The 22,852-nt window shown below is 42.7% G+C and overlaps 1 non-coding gene across 1 annotated transcript; it reads left to right on the top strand.

The window, feature by feature from the left end:
• The first annotated feature begins 19,902 nt into the window (after window positions 1-19,902).
• On the top strand, window positions 19,903-20,009 carry LOC112083683. Its single transcript, XR_002897819.1, has one exon. It is a non-coding gene; the product is annotated as a small nucleolar RNA R71 (small nucleolar RNA).
• The last annotated feature ends 2,843 nt before the right edge of the window (window positions 20,010-22,852 follow it).

Here is a 22,852-nt window from a genome sequence, read left to right as displayed (position 1 = left end):
GCAAAGATAAAAAGAGGAGTTAGGAAATCTCCAGCAGAACTCAAAAATCTAGAGGTTTAGGATTGAAATTAGATTAAGAAGTCAAGTCAACAGAGACAGATCCCCGGCAACGGCGCCAAAAACTTGATGTGAGTGCAGTGGGCAACACAAGTTTTACCCTAGACAAGCTGCAAGTGCACAGCAAACACAGTAGTACTTAGGGATCGAATCCACAAAGATCTGTGTGTTGAGGACTTCTAACTGATGCTAAAAACAATCGTAAACCTAATCTAATAAAAAGAGGTTTTGGTTTGTCACTAAATCTAAATATGCAGGGAATTAAAAAGAGCTTTAAGTAAAAATCGGTTGAAAAACAGTTTGTAAAAAGCGCTGGGTTCAAAGTTCATCTTTAGGGTTCATGTTCTAAGACTCAAAGAATTTAGGTAAGGATTTTATATGACTCTGAAAATAGGATAGACACATGTAAGATTAGCCAACTCTCGTCACCCTAATCATCTAATCACTTGTTCATGGCAATTAACTCTCGCTCTCATGCCAAAACAAGATCATGCTTTGTAGATCGGAATCCATCTCTGCTTACGTATCCTCCGTAGTTAGCTTTCGTCTCCTACAACGGGGACGTCCATAAGATCCGGTTCAGGCAACCCATATACAACACTCTCGTGGCTCGGATTAAACCTAGGATCGGATTTTGGGTAATCAATCCAGAATTACCGCTTTGAGAATTGGATGAATGGGAGAATCATGTTAAAAATTGAAATATTGTTTCCTAAAAACCTAGATGTCATTCGAACATGGGGTCCCTTTGGATTACCCTTTCACCCAACTAGGTGACTACTCAGACATGGCTGAGGTAGGCAGTTTAAAACTAAGAAGAAGAAAAGTAAAAGAAACAAAGTTGTAGAAAGACTTCTTTTATTGAAGACAGTATGGCGATGAAAAGCTTCTACAGATGCATAAAAATAAAGCCTAATCTATGAATGAGTTCTCTCTCAAAGAGAAGAAAGAGGCTCTCCTACAAAAGACCTAAAAATGAGTAATTATAGTGTTTCTCCAAGTTTTGGGCGTCTAGGGCTTGTAAAATGGGTGCAGGAAGTGTCTTGGGCCTTAGTTGGGCTCCTGAGGTTCGGACATAGGTCCACCGGGGGTGAAACCTCCTGAGCCGCGGTGGGGAGAAGGCTGGCCGCGGGTGAAAGCACTTGTGCTTGACTGGGCTTGTGTTGATCGGCCTTCAGTGCATTGATGATATCTTGAGATCTAACCGTTTCCTGAAAAGCTTTGACTCCAAGTGTGTTGGAAATCTGGTTGTCTCGTCTATAATGTCTTCTTTGGTTGCCAAACTTCTGACGGCCTGAATTTATCCAAAAATGTACTTTTGCTCCAAAATGCACTCCAAAATCACAAGTTTCCTGAAAAACCTTTTCAAATTCCAAAACTTGAAAAAAAAACTTATAAAACTTTTAAAACTGAGTAAAAACACCTGCATAAGATATTGAAAGTGATCCATAAAAGTGGTCAAAATCAGGTGTTATCAACTCTCGATCTGCCCCACCGTTTTCACAGAAAATTGAAGCCTTTGAAAGTTCATCTCCGTGCACTTAAGCGTAGCAGATATGGGGACATTACGAGAAGGACTAACAAAGGTTTTGACAATCTTTGCGAGAAACAGCAGCAGGCTCTCCAGAACCCTTCTTCAGAGAATATTGCTGCAGCTGATGCAGCTTCTTTGCTTTGGCACCACTACTCTGCAATTGAAGAGCGGTTCTTTCAGCAGAAATCTAGAATCACTTGGCTGAAAAATGGAGATTCAAACACTAAGTTCTTTCACCATGTGGCTCAAGGACGTCGGTCAAAAACTGTATTTCATCGGCTGCTTTTTCTGTTCTTGTTAACGGATATTTGGAGGGGTTCTTTACTAGTTTTTGGGGGCTGAGGCAAGGATGTTCCCTCTCGACATACCTGTTCGTCATTGTGATCAATGTTCTCTCTCTGATGCTCAATGAGGCAGCTCGGAAAGGGAAAATAGGTTATCATCCTCAGTGCAAATAGCTCCACGTTACCCACTTGAGTTTCGCTGATGATATGTTGGTATTTATGGATGGTACTACAAATTCTCTCAGGGGTACGATGGAGGTTTTAAATAGATTTGCAAGGGAATCTGGGCTTGAGATCAACGTTACCAAGTCTTCTCTGTTTGTTGCAGGGCGAACAACCTCTGCATTGACTCAAACAGCTTCAGATTTGGGATTTCCCCTGCAGCAGCTCCCAATCCGATATTTAGGTCTTCCATTGACTACGAAGAGCTTGACAAAATTGGACTATGAACCTCTGATAGATAAGATAAGAAAGCGCATGATCACCTGGTCTAGTGCCACTCTGTCCTTTGCACGTCGTCTCCAATTGATTCAATCTGTCATCACTAGCATCATGAACTTCTGGTGCTCAGCTTTTAGGCTCCCGCAGTGATGCCTAGACACCATAGAAAGCATGTGCGCCGCGTTTTTATGGTCTGGGTCTCCTCACATCACTACTAGAGCTAAGGTCAGGTGGGACGATGTCTGTAAACCTAAGTCTGAGGGAGGTTCGGGTATTCGCAGATTAAAGGACATATCTCAAGTTTTCTCTTTGAAGCCAATATGGAAGCTCTTTGCTGACACTTCCTCGCTGTGGGTGGCATGGACACGGCATTATCTTCTTCGTTACTCGTCCTTTTGGGATGTATCGGTGGGTAACATGGGATATTGGATGTGGAGGAAACTTCTCAAGCTTCGCCCTATCGCTGCTCCTTTTTTTCGTCATCAAATTGGTAATGGAGTCTCCACTTTTTTCTGGTTTGATGATTGGCTAGGAATGGGGAGAATTATTGATATTACTGGTGATTCGGGCACTCGTATCTTTGGAATTCCTCTCCATGCCTCTGTTACTGATGCGGCAAGACATGGACACTGGTCTATTCGATGATGCCGAGGGAATCAAATCCAGTATCTTTTTGGTCGCATTCGCTCTTCTCCAGCCCCGGAAATCATGGCGGGAGAAGATATGGTGCTTTGGCGCCATGGTAATGATGACTACAGGAGACATTTCTCAACACGTGTCATATGGGAGCAACTGCGAGAATCGGGAGCAACTGCGAGAATTGGGACCAACTGCGAGGTAGAGAAGGGTGATCTGGTTTACCCAAGCTATTCCTCGGCAAGCTTTCATCTTATGGCTTGCAATCCGAGATCATCTGGCCACAGGAAACCGTACTGCAGAGTGGGGACATTCTCAGCCTTGTCTCTTATGTGACGAACCCATTGAGACAAGAGACCATTTGTTCTTTGCGTGCCCGTACTCTTTTCCCATCTGGAATTGGCTTACAGCTGGTCTCCTCCAAGGTCAGGCAAACCCGGACTGGATGATAACGCTGCGAGCCATTTCAAAACCTTTGAGGAATAGAGACGACTGGATTTTAGCTCGGCTCCTGTTTCAAGTTACGGTTTATAGTATCTGGAGAGAGCGGAATGGTCGTCGTCATCAACGGCCTCCCCGTTCTGCTCTTACTCTCACGCATCATATAGACAAGGACATCTGCTTGCGAATTCATTCTCTCAGCTCAGCTTCGGATGATGACTCCTCTGCTCTTCTGGCTCGCTGGAACAGCCTTCGACGTCCTCCCCTTCGCTGATTTCACTAAGTCTTTGAGGAAACTTTTTAATCTTTACTAGATCCCCTGTTTTGATCTATTTTCTTAGCCTCTGTTGCTTGGCAAACTCTTTGTACATAGCTTGCTTTTTTGCTTAATAAATATCACATTTTAGCAAAAAAAAAAAAAAAAAATGAGAACGATTCAAGACATCACTTTGGAAGCACAAAATATATCGATTTGAATCAAGCAGCCACAAAGAATAGAGTTAGGTTCAACCAATGCACTTTACATTTTGTATCCAATAAATCTCACCAAAAATATGTTATTGCAATTGTTATAGTTTGACATTTAACTTTTTGAATGTTTAAAATAATTCATGGCAAAAACAAACATTTTCATAACATCTGCGTTTAGTAAAAATATTTTTTTTTCAAGTAACGGATCTAGAAATGTTTTCTAAATCAAGGACATAATATTATAAATGCAACTATGATGGATCGTACATCAAGGAGAGAAACAATGCGAAGGCGGGATGGATTCTAAGAGATGAAAATGGAGTTTTCCAAGGAGCAGGTCAAGCAGAAAGCAATGCAGCACAAACGCCACTAGAGAGTGAAGCCCAAGCATTACTGATGGCTATGCAATACTGTTGGTTAAGAGGTTATAGGAAAATCATTTTTGAAAGAGATTGCAGAAACCTGGTAAACCTGATCAACAAAGAAACCCTCAACTTTGGAAGTCACAACTGGATCAGAGAAATCTGGAAGTGGAAAGGAAAGTTTGAAAATACAGAATTTGTTTGGACACACCGGGAAAACAATCAAGCAGCAGACACTCTTGGGAAGGCATCTTTACCGGTTAATACCAAATATAGTTCTTATCATTATGTTCCACATGTAATTTCTGATGTATTACATTCAGACTATGTAAGTTTCAATTAATAAAATAGACGTTAAAAAAAAATTAAATTATATAGAATATCTTAAATACAAAAACTTATAAATTTATCCTACGAGGCTTCATATTTTGGAATTTTTTCATCACTATATTTATTTATTATTTTTTCAAGCAATTTTTTCTCAACAAAACAAACAGTACAATTTTTTAGAAAAACTGATCACTTATTCAGTTTCGTAAGGTAGTTTTCATAATCTTCATCCCAGAAAAAACATCTTTCAAATGTAGCAGTAGCTACAAGTAGGCTAGCTTCGAAAGTCGGTAAACGGAGGATGTGAAAGATGTTCGTTGTCTCCACCATTCTCCCTGAATTGGCACTCTAGAAGCTGGATCTGATGAACTTGTACATTGAAACACTGAGGATTCAAAGACAAAAAGGTGGATTGATTGGTCGTACAAAGGTTGCAGAAGACCTTTTATTTACCGGGTTGATCCAAAGGATATGACACACCTTTAGGATCAGGTGCTTTAGAGATTTGACACACTCCAAAGCTAAGATTGTTCAAAAAACAAAGTCATCTTACTTAGAAAAGGTTTTGATAGAAAGAAAGATAAGTTTTCCAAATAAGATACAAAAGTTTTAAATAGAAAAACAAGAGATGTAGTCAACAAGACTAATCTCGAAAATAAGAAAAGACTGAAAGTAAATGACTGTGGTTCGAATGACTCTTGGACTTCATGACTCTTCTATTTTCATCACCCCTCTAGGGCAGAAATTTAGCTCCTTTATTTTGGGACTTGTTGTAATATTCCCAATGGGAGTTCTGAATGTTTCTTTGCCCAAAAACCTCTTGACTTCACTTGAATGACCCTTGATCTCCTATGATCGAAATTCCTTGTTGGGCCTTGGGTCTTGATCAACAAATGGGTGATTGGAATTTGATCCATTTGGCTCATTAAAAACATTTCTTTGGAAAACCCATTGGGACAAAACCAAAGATAAGGGGAAAAGAGTACAAATGAGTCACATTCCCATTTGTTGATATTTCTTGAGATGCCTGGATCAAAAGTTGTTGTTGGGCTGATCCACTTCTCTATAATGCAAGTTTTGGTCATAGGACCAACTTGTACAGATAATATCTCCTCAGCTTCATGCTCATCCGAAGGTGCAAGCTCAGACACTAGCTCTGGTTCAAGCCACAAGTTATCCATGATCACATCAATAACCCGTGCCAGATATCCAAGATCCTTTTAAATTAGAAATCTTTCATCTCCTTGGATATTGTCGATGTATACACCAAGTTGATGTTAAAGAGATATCTGCTCAACATGACTAATATCTTCTGGATTAAACTCATTCAATCTCATAAGTTTCAACTGATATATGAGTCAATGGGGCTCAAAGATTCACTGCAACCAAGTAATTCAGTATTTGCCTTATCAAAACGATCATCATACTCTTGAATTTGCATATCCAATACAGTGTAAAAGCATTCCACCTTGTAATGATGTTAGTTAGTTATGTTGCTTCTTATTCTCGGCTTCTTTGAATCAATGAATTCTTCTTCCATAACCAGCAGCTCTGTCATATAATTCTCACAAAAGGAAGAAACTTTGTTGATAAGAGATTTCCATCCATTATCCCTAAGCTTGTACAATCGTTGCTTGTTGGATTTCACTATACTACAAGAAAATAACTATATTACAACAAAAATAACTAGTGACATAGAATTTAGAATATCTTGGTATTTCCTTTGTAGAGGCTTTGATAAATTATTTATGAGCCAAAGAAGAAGCAACATGAGTAGAACACAAAATCAAAAGCGCGAAAGTATGTTAAGAAGACCATTAGCTTGGCATCTTTTGATACTATTTGTCCCACCGCTTTCAAAATACTCCAGAAATTTAATGACAGAAGCAAATAAATCAACCAACTGAAATAATGTTATCATAGTGAGGTCCCAGCGAGTTTTACTGGGTCTTTGAAACAAAAGCTCATGAACCCTTTTATCGTCTTAAGTTCATCTATCTTGGTTTTTTCCTTGATCCTTTTTCGATGGTCTTCTCAAACTATAATAATTCTCATTTTAACAAATCGAAAATCATGTCAAATAAATTCTCAACTGAAAGTGTTTTTTAGCCACTGCAATGACAACTATGAAGCTAGAGATCAAAACAGCAAACATAATATGTAGAATTATTTTCTCTCAAAATCAGAGCTCTCAATCCATTAAATTCACCCTTGATATTACTCTCTCTATCTTATCCATGTTCACTTAAATTCTTAGTGCTCAATCCATGTTTAGAAAATAATGAGGCAACAACATATTTGAGAGATAAAGAAGATGTTTGTTTTCACATGAATAAGACCAAGAAATCTTAAAGTATCTCCTGTTTACAAACAATGCGGAAGACTACTGCGATTTGATCTTTATCAGAAACATCTGCAGATTCATCCACCAACAAACAAAATACACCACAATCAACTTCTTGAACAATAGATTCAATAACCTCCTCTACAAAGCAATGAACTATTTCTGTCTAAATCTTTTCAGACACCATCTGATTATTTTTGGGAGCATTATCCAATACAGCCTTACTTCCAAGCTCATTTTTCTCAGCAGTATATTTCACAAGCTCCATAAAAATTATTTTGTTGGTTGAATCTACTGGCTCATCATGACCTTGAAACAGTAATCCTTGTAGTAGCAAATATCTACAAGCATCAATTAAAACATTCAATCTGATCTTATAAAAAGCATGAAAGATTGATTGTCCTTGATTCATCAGATAATCAGCTCTTTTCAATTCACTATTGTGAAAACTATTCACTGCCACTACATGATCATGTAATCTCTCTGTCTTGTTCTAATTATCAAACCCCTTTGTCACAAATGCATCACTTGTAGCTTTATTTTCCGTATAATCTCTATATAAGCAGCAAAATACACAAATTTTTTTGTCTTTTCACACTATATTCCAACCAATCACCATAGAGATCAAACCAAGACGGATTAAATCGTCTTGATTTATTCCCAATCATTGTTTTAGGAAATTTCTGACCACGAGGTTGACAAGGACCTCTCATTATAATTGTCTTACCTCGTCACTTTCATTTGGATGATATTCTAATATTCTTTTCCTATCAGCAAGATAACAAGGTAAATTCTCTAAATCACTAGACAAATTCTCTGAATCATTTCAGATGTAGATGGAGATTTTGTTATGAAATATCTTTGCATTTGTGATTGATAACTAAGAGTTTTCAGGCTCTTAGAAGGGTTATCAATCCCCTTGTCAAAGTAGTATAAGGGGTGTCAAACCAAGCTTGTAAACGAGACACTAGCCTATGTCATTTGTTCACTTAAGTCAAGACAAGATGATAAAAGTTTGGTGACGATGATTAACAGGCAAATGAGCAATAAAGTTAAATAAAAGCAGAGATTTAAACTAATCAAGATGCAAATAACAAACAGGTGATTCAGATGATGGTAATGAATGATAAAGGCAGAAGCTTTAGACAGGATATTTGACTCGGGTGCTTCCAAGTTAGAGTAAGGGGCTAATGAATCATTTTATCAAGCGATTTCATTTGACTTTGAACTCAAGGCACGTTAATCTTCTCATGAAAGTATTAAACGTCTAAACTGATCCTCTTTCGTACGAAAATCCCTTTTGAGAAGCACGAATCAGTCAGCAATAAGAATCGGTTCAAAAACGTCATTTAAGAGAACAAACTATCACTCTCGCGATGAAAGACTCTTAAACCCTTAACCGAGTGGTTCAGACATTTCTACAAACACTTCTGATGCGAGATATGTCTCAGATCTGAACCTCAAGTGATGTGCTTGGATCCAGCTTAGAGATCTCGTCGGTTAAGGAATGAAACATGCAAGACTAGACACCTAAACCCATTAATCCACCTTGAAAGCACCCTAATCTACCTATCTAAAGCCGCTTAAATGACTACTCACTGATCATAACGAGCTCACTAAGTCCTTTGCAAAACGTGTAGCTAGTCATGATAAGGAGTTTGATGTTGGATGATAAAAGAAATAAAGAAAGAACAAGATTCTGATGCAAAAACGAGATATCGGATTAGATTAATCAAGTTTCACAAAAGAGGCAAGTTCTTAGAGCTAAAAACAGATAAGAGATAAGATAACTAGGTTTTTAGTCTCAAAATGTATTTATAGCAAAGGGAAAGTGTCGCGGGTCAGCCCGGAACAAACCGGGTACTGAACCGCCTTCTTGGGTTGATGGGTGGGTGCCACGGTGTGTCGGAAAGTGAAGCTGAGGTGTTCATGCCGAGGCGTGCACGTGAGTCAGGATCCAGATGAAGATCTCATGAAGAACACGTCAAGAACATGCATGAACCCTAGTCTTTGATCTATCCTCACGTGTATGTTCTTGAGCCATTCTGTTCTTGATTCTGGGTTCGTGACTAGGGACCTCGGGATAAAATGTCGAGGGGTCATGATGTCGAGGTGCTTGGGGGAACACAGTCCGGCTTTCAACACTTAGTCGTTTCCAGCTTCAGTTCTTACGTATGCATGCCTCGATCTAACCATGCCAAGGCTTTGGCACGAGGTCTAGTCCAGAATACTTCCAAGATATGAGCCTCGACGTGAGTGATGCCAAGGTAAAGATACCGAGGCTTGTGAAAATACTTAGCGCGTATCGCAACTCTTTAAGGCTTGTATCGACCATGTCACCTTCCGGAAGCAGTAACTTTCAGCACACGACTCCAATTGCTCTGGGACCAGTTCCACAGTCAAGATGACTCAATAAGCTCGAACTTTGGTGAAGAAACCATCGGAGCTTGGGGAGTGGAAGGCTTCCTGGATTTAAAATATTTGCGCCGCATTGAAATCACCGGAAAATAGACTTTTAGACCGATGTGAACTCCGGAGACCCTATCTTCCAAACCTTTGCTCCGAATTGAGCGATTCCAAATGCTCTGAGAAGATCTTCCATGGATCTCAAACTTTGGTGAAGACCGGGTAAGCTGGTTCGGTCTGGAGGGGCTCCGTCCGCCATGATCTTTGAAGTTCGCCGTTCAGTTCTCGGGTACGCGCAATGCTGGTGAATGCTCCGGAAGCCATATCTTTCTCTCCACTGGTCCGAATTGGATGATTCCAACTGTTCTGGAATCTTTGCTTGATTATCTCCAACTTTGGCGAAGACCCCGCCAACTGATTCGGACCGGAAGTTTCCCCGGATTGCTGATCTCTGAATTGCGCGGGCAAGGACAACTTTTGGTTGTAAAAACCTTCCCGCGGTAAGAAAAATGGCCGAGGGCTGTGTACCGCGGTAAGCTTTTTGATCGTAAAAATTCTTGCCTCGGTCAAAAACTTGTCCCGTGGTATTTTTGCACTCGATACTCGATTCTGGCCGATCGGTAAGGTTTTTGGCCAGTAATGAGCGTCCGGTAAACATTCTGGCCGAGGTTTCCGACCAGCCGCTACGAGATTTGGCCGAGAAATTCCTCCAAGCGGTTTTCACAATTTTTGACCCTTTTCTTCACCGTTTTCTTTTCTGTTCCTATTCTTAGGCTCCAATTGGTCTCCAAAGCTCCTGATAAAGACTTCAAAACTTGCAAAACTCTTTGGGACCTAATGCAAGCCCTAAGTCCTATTTTAACGCCTAAAGACTCGATTTACATGAGAGAACACATGATGAGGACTCTATAATGCAATCTAAATGATGTAAAATATAGACATATCAACTCCCCCACACTTTTCCTTTGCTTGTCCTCAAGCAAAAAGAACAAATGAGAGAGAGAGGTTGAAATGCAGATGGAGCTCATATTTCCTTTTAGAGAGAAGTGACCTCAAGAGAACTCGGATTCATGCTCAAATATGCAATGCAAAGCTATACTCGGATATTTTCCAACTAAAACACGGAATCTCCACAAGTCATTATCACATTCAACTCTTTCACATTCATTAAGTTCGTAACCGGTGAATCAAATGATGCAATGTTCAAATAGGCTGGCTTGGCTAGGGTAAGGTCATGAGATAAAAATGATCTCATCAATATTCAAGCGGGTGCAATGCAACAAGGATCTCTCTATGAACGACCGAACTTTGGCAGAATGCTAAAGGTAAAAAGCAACCGATGCATACAAGGGCAAGACTCATCACACCCCACACTCCACTCAAAGCGTTTCTCAATTGCTCACCCTCTCAGAATCCTCACTCTTCACAATCGTTTTCTTTTCACTAGGGGGCTCGCCTTTTTCTTTTATTTTCAAGCCTTGGTTTTCACTTATTCACACAGCTCTTTTCTTTCATAACGTATAGCCTCTTTCATTTTCATTTCAGAGCACTTGAGCCTTTGGCTTCTTTTCATTTCAGAGCTTATCTTTTCACATCCAAGACTTAATTCATTTTCATTCATTCCCCTGGCTATTTCCACTCTCACTTTTCCACTCAGCTCACCTTTTTCCACTCACCAACAAGTCTTTTCCCCCACACTTATTTCTCACCAATACTCTTGGTTCCTTGATGTTGGAACATACCACTCAATGAGCCAAACCCTTGTCGCTATAAACCTAACACTTTCTGCTAAGTTCAGTCCAAGGTGGCCTTACAATTCTCACACAAACATTGGCTCGAAAGAAAGATGGGTTCAAGGTGAGGGAACTGATCCATGATGCGGATTCAGCTACTTGAGCTAAGGAAGGAGGGTGGTAAAAACAACGATTCTAGCTCAAGTATGTATATCGGTATCCACAAGCCTATTTAAACAATGCATCAAAGGATATTTTCATTTCAAGTTTAGGGTTATCACTTAGCTAGAGTTGAGTGTAATTCAGACTTGCTTCTCAGATTCAAATCGTTTCAAGCTTTACAAGCACAGAATGAGTTTCACAAGAATATTTAGTTCAAGTTCTCAAGTGATTTACTCTCTAGGAAAAAATCTATCATTGCTCCTTGCACTGATGCAATCCTACATGATGCAACTAGACTCGATCTTAAAATGCGAGATGCAACTAGAATGATGTAATTTATCACATGTATTAAGCTAAATGAGACTCAAGAATGCAAAAGTCAAATAAGAAAAAAGAAAACAAGATCAGAAAACACAAAGCTCCTCCCCCACACTTAGATAACACAGTCCCTTGTGTTATAAAAGCGTGTGAGAGAAGTGAAAAGACAAACTGGACAAATGCAAGATGATATATACAAGATGCATATGTACAAGGTTTGAAGTCGATACCTTAGTCGGAGAGGTCGGATCCCAAGTAGTGCGAGGGATTCGATGTTGAGCAGGATGGAGTGGGCTGACGTGGTGGGCTGCTTTCTGAGGGTTCAGGCAGGAAAGCCGTGGCTGGATTGATCCAGTCTTCTTTGCCTGGTGGAAACTCCGGGTTCCTCGCGTTTGAGCTTTCTCCAACTCCTTCTTCTGTAATCGGTGCGGTTGAGGTCGCTGAGTTCTTATCCGGTGAGGATGGCCTCGTGAGCTGCTTTACCTTCTTCTTCAAATGCCTCACACAATCCACCAATGCGTGGATGGTTTTGTCTTGCCACTTACACCACTTTTGGAGGGTGTTCACTCGCGAATACAGCTTCTTGGTGTGGTATTCAGGCTCACCCCACACTTGCGGATCAAAGTGATAGCGGCCTGCTCCGATCCTTCTCTCATAGTGTCTCTGCTCCTCGTTATCACAATCTTCCGGGCCATTAGTGTTCTCGGGTTTGATGGGTGCTGCCTTGGTGCATTTGCGTGTTGGTGGGTCGAGAGCTGGGTTATACAACTGGTCTTTGAGAAAGTAGAATGAGACGTTACACTGCTTGTCGAGCATGGTGAGGCTTCGGTTAGGCAGTAGAACCTGCGTGCCGTCTCTATGCAGTAGGGTGAAGTTGTAAACCCATTTGTCCCCTGACTTGCCTCCGAAGAAACCACTTTTGCTTAGGTATAACTCATCAATGAGATTCGGCTTCTTTGGTGAATCAGGGAATATAAACCCTTGAGCCCTCAGGATCTTGGTGACTATCCAACCGTTCTGAAGTCTTCTTGCTCCTCGCTTCTTGCGGTCGCACCATACATTGTGCCGATAAGTGAGCATTTGAATGGCAAAGAATGCACCCAATGATGGTACATGCAGCGGCCCTTGGAACTCTTTCTTGTTCTTCATTTGAGTGATGAACGGCTTCAGTCCGAGTCCCAATAGTTCAAGCTCGGCCGTGTGAATAACACCAGGGTTAAAGGTCGAGAAGAATGTTGATGCTAGGACGCGGTTTGTGTATCTGATCGCAAGGTTCCTTATGCAGCTTGTCTTGCTCTTGCCTCCGAGGTAGGGTCCAAAAGATATCGTTTCCCACAAGGCGGCCAACTCATCACGAGGGTACACAAACTTGTCAAGCGAGCTTCCATTCCTTTCAAACCCAAAGATTACATCAAGCTCCTTGAAACTGACCTTGTAGTGCACGCTATCCATTTCAAACTCAATGTGGCCGAATCCTTTGCCATGTAAACGCTTTGGATCTCTCTTGGGGTAGATGATGACCTCCAAGGTTGCAAGAAACTGCTGTGTAATCCCTTCATAGGCAACATCGCTCATCTCAAAGAACTTTGCCAAGCCCATATTCTCAAAAATGAGGGTCACGTCATCAAGTATCTCAAGTTTCTTCAGCAACTCCAAGTCAGGGAATCGACCTTGAGCCATTCTGATTGAGTTAAAGTGGTCCAAGTATTCCTCAGTGGTTGGGAAGTGCTCATCCTCGAGCTCGGCCTTTGGTTCTTTCTTGGACTTTTTGTCACCGTTGTCTACATAAGGGACTAAGGCTCCGGGCTCGTCGTCATCAGATCCCATAGCTGCCTTCTTCCCGTTCCTCTTTGACTCGAGAGCTGGTGCCAGAGTGAGCTCAGTATTTCTTGCTCGTTTGGGGGTTGGCTCGTCATCGGGTCGCATCGAGGGTTTCTTGCTGGTCTCTCCACTACGTGGCACGGCAACGGCTTTACCCTTCAAAACTCTCTTCTGGCCCGCACTTCTGTTTGTCTCGTGGGTAGGAACGGTTCGGTCTCCGGTCATCTGCAAGGGAGATTCTCAAAGAAACCGTCAGAGCCAAGTATATCGTTAAGCACATGTATCTCAAGATTGGCAAGTACAAAACTTTTTCTCTAGCAGAACTGATATTCATAGCTTTTTCAAACATCAAGGAAAGTAAGAACAAGCCAGAACAACCGATTAGAGACAAGTTATCTAGACATTTCAGCTCAAACACACAAAACATCATTAAGACCGATTCCAAGCGCATTTTCTCAATAATTTTAAAAACTCAAGAATAAGTGATTTTAAATGCAAAGACCGGTTTTTCGTGTGTTGTCATCCCTGGTGGAATTTACAAAATTGTTCCCAAAGGCCGATATACTCTAAAAGAATCGATTCCACATTTTACAAACATTTAAGCTCGCAAAGAATGAAGGAAAAATATGAGTTCTTTAAGATGCAAATACCTTTGGGAATGCAAGATTTAAGCTGAACGAGATGCTTATGCAGAGTAGACAACACCCTAACGAGTCTAGAACGCTTGGAATCACGCAAAATGAACGAGAAATGAGTGAGTTGTGTTCGTGAAATGCAGAGAAAGGAGTCTAGAGGGCAAACTCTGCGTTTTGGCCAAGTATGGAGGTCGGTATGGGCTGGAGCGCGCTTTCCAGCTGGCATTTGAACTGTTGTGGGACTGGTCCCCCCTTCTGCTCCAGCTCCAGCCGTTGACCGCGCCAAAAACTACTTTGACCGAGTGTTCAAATTCAAAATGCCGCGCAACCCTTCAAATGGACGCGGTATGGGGATGACGTGTGCTGTACGGACCAAGCCAAATTTTCTCGTGTTACTCTGAGCTGCCTCGACTTGTTCCACCCCGAGGGTACCAAGCCGAGTTGTCTGAGCCCATGCCAACGAGTAAATCCCCATAGCTTTCACGTCTTTTCTTTGGACCTCGCAAAGCCTCTTCTTCGTTCTAAGTGTTTCATGTGTTCTTGCTTTTGATCATTTCTTGAAACCGAGTGCCTCGGCACGCTCCACCACGAGGGCATCATGCCGAGGTCACTTGTTTTTAGCAAAGAAGACGTGAGGCTTGGGGGTTTAAACAGGCTGGCCTTGGTGTAAACTGGTCGCGGCCTCGGATCAAGGTTTTTGACCGTTTTAAGTGAACATCGCCCCTCGGTATACTTATACCGAGGTGTTTACACCGTGAGCCTCCCCCACACTTAGTTATTTTACCATAGCACTTCTCAGACACGACCATGATGAAATTAAGTCGAGGAATCTAGCTGAGGTTCTCAAGCTTTCACTCGGTAAAAGATGACCATGGTATGAATATACCGAGGGTCGATACCGAGGCTATGTATGCTCTTTGACTTAATTCATCAGGCCGTGTATTTTTCAAGCTTTCTCTCACTTTCACCCTCAAGGTTCACTGTCTAACTCATGAAACACTTAACAAACCCTTCAAAAAGCTTCAAATAAAAAGAAAAAGAAGATGAAAAACGAAATATGTACATGGATAAGCTTGGGATGTCTCCCAAGAGCACTTTGTTTAACGTCGCTAAGTTTGACTTTTCATACCTTTTCAGGCTGATTCCGGTTCAAGTAGAGGAACTGAGGTAGCTCCCTCCCTTATTTCTGATGCCAAGTAATGCTTTACCCTCTGGCCATTTACCACAAAGCCTTGTCCATCTTTTCCTTTCAAAACCACGGCTCCATAGGGTCTTACTTCAAGAATCGTGAACGGACCGGACCACCTAGACCTCAGCTTCCCAGGGAACAGCTTGAGTCTTGAGTTAAACAACAGAACTTGGTCCCCTTCTTTGAACTCTCTCTTGTGTATCTTCTTGTCATGGAGCGCCTTGGTTCTTTCTTTGTAGATCTTAGAGCTCTCGAAAGCATCTAACCGGGATCTCCTCAAGCTCATGAAGCTGTAAAACCCTCTTCTCTTGTGCGGTCTTGATGTCAAAGTTCAGAAGTTTCACTGCCCACAAGGCTTTGTATTCCAACTCAACCGGTAGATGACAGCTCTTTCCATAGAGCAAGTTAAACGGTGAGGTTCCAATGGGGGTTTTGTAGGCGGTTCTGTAAGCCCACAGAGCATCGTCAAGTTTCTTGCTCCAATCCTTCCTGGATGAGTTCACGGTCCTTTCCAAAATGGCCTTTATCTGACGGTTGGAAACCTCCACTTGGCCGCTGGTTTGCGGATGATAAGGGGTGGCCACCTTGTGCTTTACTCCGTGCTTCTTCAAAAGACTCTCAAGAGTCTTGTTGATGAAATGGCTTTGACAAGCTTCACACCTCGAGACCACTTCCTGGGCGTCTTTGAACATGGTCGGCCACCAGAAACCGCTCTGTAGAACCTTGGCAACTGTCTTGAACGCACCTAAATGACCACCATACGATGAGCCGTGGCATTCTTGTAGCACTGGATGGATCTCTTCTTCGGCCAAGCATCGCCTATAGAGATGGTCCTTGTTAAGCACGTAAAGATACGGCTCATCCCAATGATACCTCATCACATCTCTAAAGAACTTCTTCCTCTGATAAGTATCAAGATCTGGTGGCTCTAATCCGCAAGACAAGTAGTTCACAAGATCCGCGAACCATGGAAGGCTTCTTTCCTTGATCGTATTGGCTTCCTCCACCTCTAAGTAAGACCGGACTAACATGAGATGTTCCTCGGGTAAAGCATCATCTATAGGGACCTGTTCTTCAATCCTCAGCCTTGAGAGGTGATCTGCGGTTCCGTTTTCAATGCCCTTCTTATCAAGTATCTCCATGTCAAATTCTTGGAGCAATAAGACCCATCTCAAAAGCCTCGGCTTAGCGTCCTTCTTAGACATCAGGTACCTCAAGGCCGCGTGATCTGTGTAAACCGTGACCTTTGATCCCACTAGATAACTCCTGAATTTATCAAATGCAAACACAATGGCAAGCATTTCCTTCTCGGTGGTGGCATACTTTTCTTGAGCCAAGTCCAAAGTGCGGCTGGCATAGTAGATCACATGGAGCTTCTTATCTTTCTTCTGTCCCAAGACAGCTCCTACAGCATAGTCAGATGCATCGGTCATCACTTCAAATGGTAAAGACCAATCAGGGGCTTGTACTATCGGTGCACTGATCAAAGCCTCCTTGATTCTCTTGAACGCTTCCTCACATTCTTCATCAAAGTTGAAATCCACTTCTTTGCACAATAACCTGGTCAAAGGCCTGGCTATCTTGGAGAAATCCTTGATGAACCGTCTATAGAACCCAGCGTGGCCAAGGAAGCTTCTTATTCCTTTCACAGAATTCGGGGCTTGTAAGTTCACCATCACCTCGAGCTTGGCCTTATCCACCTCGATGCCTTTCTCTGATACCTTGTGTCCCAAGACAATGCCTTCTTGGACCATGAAATGACACTTTTCCCAGTTTAAGACAAGCCTATGCTCCTCACACCGCTTGAGAACCTGAGAAAGATTAGCAAGACATTCGGAGAAAGAGGAGCCGTATACGGAGAAGTCATCCATAAACACCTCAACTTTCTCTTCAATTAGATCATAGAAAATGTGCATCATACATCTTTGAAAAGTGGTCGGTGCATTACACAAACCGAATGGCATTCTTCTATAAGCATAAGTGCCATAAGGGCAGGTGAATGTCGTTTTCTCTTGATCTCGGGGGTCTATAGGTATTTGAAAGAACCCCGAGTATCCATCGAGAAAACAAAAATAAGGATGATTAGCTAAACGTTCAAGCATTTGATCAATGAATGGTAAAGGAAAATGATCTTTTCTTGATGCAGAATTCAATTTCCTATAGTCAATGCACATGCGATGGCCGGTTATAGTTCTTTGGGCTATGAGTTCATCCTTATCGTTTTTCACCACCGTAATCCCACCTTTCTTGGGCACAACGTGTACAGGAGATACCCACCGAGAGTCAGAGATTGGATATATTATCCCTGCCTCAAGGAGCTTTAGTATCTCCTTCTTAACCACCTCTTTGAGGTTCGGGTTAAGTCGACGTTGGTGCTCAATAGAGGACATGGCTTGGTCCTCTAGGTGGATCCTGTGGGTGCATATATCAGGAGAGATTCCTCTAATGTCAGCCAAGGAATACCCTATGGCTCTCCTGAATTTCCTTATTTCACTAAGTAATGCACGTTCCTCATGCTCAAGCAAGTTATCGTTTATGATCACAGGAAAAGTAGAGTTTAGACCTAAGAATGCATACCTGAGCCCTGTTGGTAGAGGCTTGAGCTCAACAGGGGGTGCGTCTGCCTCATTCCAATCGACATCAAAGCTGCATTGGCCCGGAACAGCTTCCTCGGCCTTTGCTTCATTCTCGCGCGGTTTACCATCGGCCTCGGTATAAGTTGTCACGGCCATGATATCCCGAGGTGTCTTTTCTTTTCCATTTGACTCCTCGCTTTCTAGCATGTCGAGGCTGCTCGTGTGGAGCTCCAAAAACCTCGCCTCAGCTCCAAGTTCCCTCGGTTGGTCCAAAAGACGCTTGTACACCTCGCTTTCCTCGTTCAAGTACCCGTGCTCGCTTTGTTCCCGCGTTAAGACCACTTGTAACGGATCCTCTGCGTTCAACTCTTCAAGGAGCTCATCAGCCAGCTCTTCCATTACCTCCACATAAAAAACCTGACCTCCAATGGTTGGTTTCTTCATCATTTCCTTCACGTTGAACTTCATAGTCTCGGAACCGATGTGTAGCTCAATCATTCCTCCTCTCACAACTTTTATGGCTCCTGCGGTTGCTAAGAATGGTCGGCCCAAGATGATAGGGTCTAATGGTTCCTCGTCCATCTCATGAACTATGAAGTCCGTGGGGATTTCTATCTCACCGATCCTCAAAGGTAGATCCTCAAGCAACCCCACCGGTAATCTAACCGATCTATCAGCTAATACAAGAGAGATCTTGGCTGACTTGTAGCTTTTGTATCCCAATCTCTTGGCCACCGTGTAAGGCATTAAGCTCACAGAAGCTCCAAGGTCACATAAACAATTTGAGAACTTCAGGTGACCTAAAGCACACGGCAAAGTGAAGCTGCCCGGATCGGATAGCTTCCTTGGTATAGATCTTCTTTGTATTATGGCACTGCACTCATGGCTCAGTATCACCATACCCTGGATCTCCTTTGTCTTGTCGAGGATCGCGTCCTTTAGAAACTTCCCAAGCTGGGGTATAGCTAAGAAAGCATCTATAATGGGTAAGGTGAGTTGCGTGTTCTCCAAGTGTTTTTCAAAGACCGCCTTGGCCTTGTCTAGGATTTTCTTTTTGAAACGCCCTAGGAACGGTATCTTGGGTTGATAAGATGGTGGTGGAACATAGGGCTTTTCAAGCTCGGTTGTCTTTTCCACCTCTTTTCCTTTGTCCTTGATCGGTTCCTTCTCTAAGACCGCTTCTTTACACGCATCGTCTGAGGCTGCCTCCCCCTCCAATTGCTCATTGGCCTCAATGAGCTTTGTCTTAGGCGTTGGAGTTTGCAATTCCTTACCACTCCTCAATGTGATGGCGTTGACATACTCTTTAGGGTTCGGCTCCGGTTTACCTGGTAAAGTCGGGCCTCTTGATGATGTAGAAGCTTGATTCTGCTTAAGCTCTCTGATATCTTGCTGCATTGTCGCGTGCTGGCTCTCAATTCTTTGCTGGCCCTGTAACAGTTGCTGTAGTATCCCACAGACGTCGTTCCCCATTTGATTCTGACCCGTTCCCTGAATCTGTTGTTGATTACCCATCGGCTGCGGATGGAACCCTGGTGGAAACTTGTGTTGCTTCGGTTGGTTGTTGAAGTTGTTACTCTGAGCCGCTTGATTCTGCTGAGTGTAGCCGTGCTGTTGCCCACTGAACTGTTGCTTGGGCTGGAAGGTATTCTGAAAAGGAGCCTTTTGAGCATAGCTTTGTTGTTGTTGTTGAGCTGGGTACACTTGGTCTTGAGGGTTAGCTACATTCGGGTTTCTGTATGAGAGGTTTGGGTTACTGTTGTAGTTGTTAAACCGCTGATACCTCTGCTGATTTCCTATGTAATTCAGCTCCTCTTGTGTTAGACCATCTTCATTAACATTGTCAAAACTTGGCCCTTGCTCATCAAACTCGCCTACAAAGTGTATTGGCTTTTGAGTCGCCATCAAAACCTTGTCAAGCTTACTCTGAAGCTCTCTTATATCCTTTTTCATGCGCTGTTCATCACCAGATCCCTCTGTACGGTTTGCTCTATCAAAGTCCTCTCCATACGTGTCATTGGACATGGCTAGGTTCTCAACTAGTTCCATTGCTGCAGTGATCTCTTTTCCAAGAAAATTCCCATTTGAAGCTGTATCGAGTTGGTTTCTGATCTTGGGGAGTGCACCTCGGTATAAAGTACTCAAGAGGGATGCCCTCTGAGAAGCCGTGGTGTGGGCATTGGTTAGTGTAGCTTCTAAACCGTTCCCAAGCTTCACTAAAGCTCTCGATATTGTGCTGCGTGAAACTTGAGATCTGATTCCTGAGCTTAGCCGTGCGTGATATGGAAAAGAACTTTGATAAGAACGCCAGTTTACACTGCTCCCAGGTTTGTATAGAACCCCTCAGTATATTCTTTTCCCACTGGTGTGCTTTATCACCGAGGCTGAAAGGGAACAAGCGTAGCTTGAAGCTATCTTCGGAGACGCCATTTATCTTGGTTAAGTCGCAAACCCGATCAAATTGATCTAGATGCTCGAGAGGGTCTTCTCCAGCCAGACCGTGGAACTTTGAGTTTTGCACCATATTGAGCAGGGAAGCTTTAACTTCAAAGTTGTTGTTTTGAACTGGTGGAGCTTGAATCCCAGCTCGGTATTGGTGCGCATTAGCTCGGTCATTCTCTCCAACACAGATTGGAGGATGTTGTCTCTGAACTTGGGGCGGTGGCGGATGAACATGATGGGCTTGTTGTTCATTTCTATTAGCTTGGTGTTTGTTTTGCTGAGCAAGCCGTTCGTTTCTTTGAGCCTGTTGCTGATTAACATAGGCTTGTTGTTCATTTCTTCCTGCCTGCGCCTGATTAGCCTGAGCCTGGTGCTCGGCTGCCTGAGCCTGTTGCTCCATTCTCTGTTGTTCTGCCATTCCAAGTCTGTCAAAGTGCTATTCTCTCTCGCGAGCTCGCCTTTCTAATCTGTCGATGTTATCGTCGTATGGGAAAACCGATCCTGTGCTCCGAGACCTGGTATTCATGCACCTGAAAACAAAACAAGAACTTGGAAAGAAGTTAGTAAAACAAAGGAAAGAAAAGCTTGAACTCAAGAACAAACAAGAGACTAATGCTCCTACAAGTTGGCAACAGCACCAATTGATAACTAAGAGTTTTCAGGCTCTTAGAAGGGTTATCAATCCCCTTGTCAAAGTAGTATAAGGGGTGTCAAACCAAGCTTGTAAACGAGACACTAGCCTATGTCATTTGTTCACTTAAGTCAAGACAAGATGATAAAAGTTTGGTGACGATGATTAACAGGCAAATGAGCAATAAAGTTAAATAAAAGCAGAGATTTAAACTAATCAAGATGCAAATAACAAACAGGTGATTCAGATGATGGTAATGAATGATAAAGGCAGAAGCTTTAGACAGGATATTTGACTCGGGTGCTTCCAAGTTAGACTAAGGGGCTAATGAATCATTTTATCAAGCGATTTCATTTGACTTTGAACTCAAGGCACGTTAATCTTCTAATGAAAGTATTAAACGTCTAAACTGATCCTCTTTCGTACCAAAATCCCTTTTGAGAAGCACGAATCAGTCAGCAATAAGAATCGGTTCAAAAACGTCATTTAAGAGAACAAACTATCACTCTCGCGATGAAAGACTCTTAAACCCTTAACCGAGTGGTTCAGACATTTCTACAAACACTTCTGATGCGAGATATGTCTCAGATCTGAACCTCAAGTGATGTGCTTGGATCCAGCTTAGAGATCTTGTCGGTTAAGGAATGAAACATGCAAGACTAGACACCTAAACCCATTAATCCACCTTGAAAGCACCCTAATCTACCTATCTAAAGCCGCTTAAACGACTACTCACTGATCATAACGAGCTCACTAAGTCCTTTGCAAGACGTGTAGCTAGTCATGATAAGGAGTTTGATGTTGGATGATAAAAGAAATAAAGAAAGAACAAGATTCTGATGCAAAAACGAGATATCGGATTAGATTAATCAAGTTTCACAAAAGAGGCAAGTTCTTAGAGCTAAAAACAGATAAGAGATAAGATAACTAGGTTTTTAGTCTCAAAATGTATTTATAGCAAAGGGAAAGTGTCGCGGGTCAGCCCGGAACAAACCGGGTACTGAACCGCCTTCTTGGGTTGATGGGTGAGTGCCACGGTGTGTCGGAAAGTGAAGCCGAGGTCTTCATGCCGAGGCGTGCACGTGAGTCAGGATCCAGATGAAGATCTCGTGAAGAACACGTCAAGAACATGCATGAACCCTAGTCTTTGATCTATCCTCACGTGTATGTTCTTGAGCCATTCTGTTCTTGATTCTGGGTTCGTGACTAGGGACCTCGGGATAAAATGTCGAGGGGTCATGATGTCGAGGTGCTTGGGGGAACACAGTCCGGCATGCACGCCGAGGTCATTACACCGAGGTGCACTTTCAATACTTAGTCGTTTCCAGCTTCAGTTCTTACGTATGCATGCCTCGATCTAACCATGCCAAGGCTTTGGCACGAGGTCTAGTCCAGAATACTTCCAAGATATGAGCCTCGACTTGAGTGACGCCAAGGTAAAGATACCGAGGATTGTGAAAATACTTAGCGCGTATCGCAACTCTTTTAGGCTTGTATCGACCATGTCACCTTCCGGAAGCAGTAACTTTCAGCACACGACTCCAATTTCTCTGGGACCAGTTCCACAGTCAAGATGACTCAATAAGCTCGAACTTTGGTGAAGAAACCATCGGAGCTTAGGGAGTGGAAGGCTTCCTGGATTTAACATCTTTGCGCCACATTGAAATCACCGGAAAATAGACTTTTAGACCGATGTGAACTCCGGAGACCCTATCTTCCAAACCTTTGCTCCGAATTGAGCGATTCCAAATGCTCTGCGAAGATCTTCCATGGATCTCGAACTTTGGTGAAGACCGGGTAAGCTGGTTCGGTCTGGAGGGGCTCCGTCCGCCATGATCTTTGAAGTTCGCCGTTCAGTTCTCGGGTACGCGCAATGCTGGTGAATGCTCTGGAAGCCATATCTTTCTCTCCACTGGTCCGAATTGGATGATTCCAACTGTTCTGGAATCTTTGCTTTATTATCTACAACTTTGGTGAAGACCCCGCCAACTGATTCGGACCGGAAGGTTCCCCGGATTGCTGATCTCTGAATTGCGCGG

This window comes from Eutrema salsugineum, unplaced genomic scaffold (assembly GCF_000478725.1).
Source record: "Eutrema salsugineum unplaced genomic scaffold, Eutsalg1_0 scaffold_6, whole genome shotgun sequence".
Taxonomy (NCBI): domain Eukaryota; kingdom Viridiplantae; phylum Streptophyta; class Magnoliopsida; order Brassicales; family Brassicaceae; genus Eutrema; species Eutrema salsugineum.
This window is presented reverse-complemented; position numbering and strand designations above follow the sequence as displayed.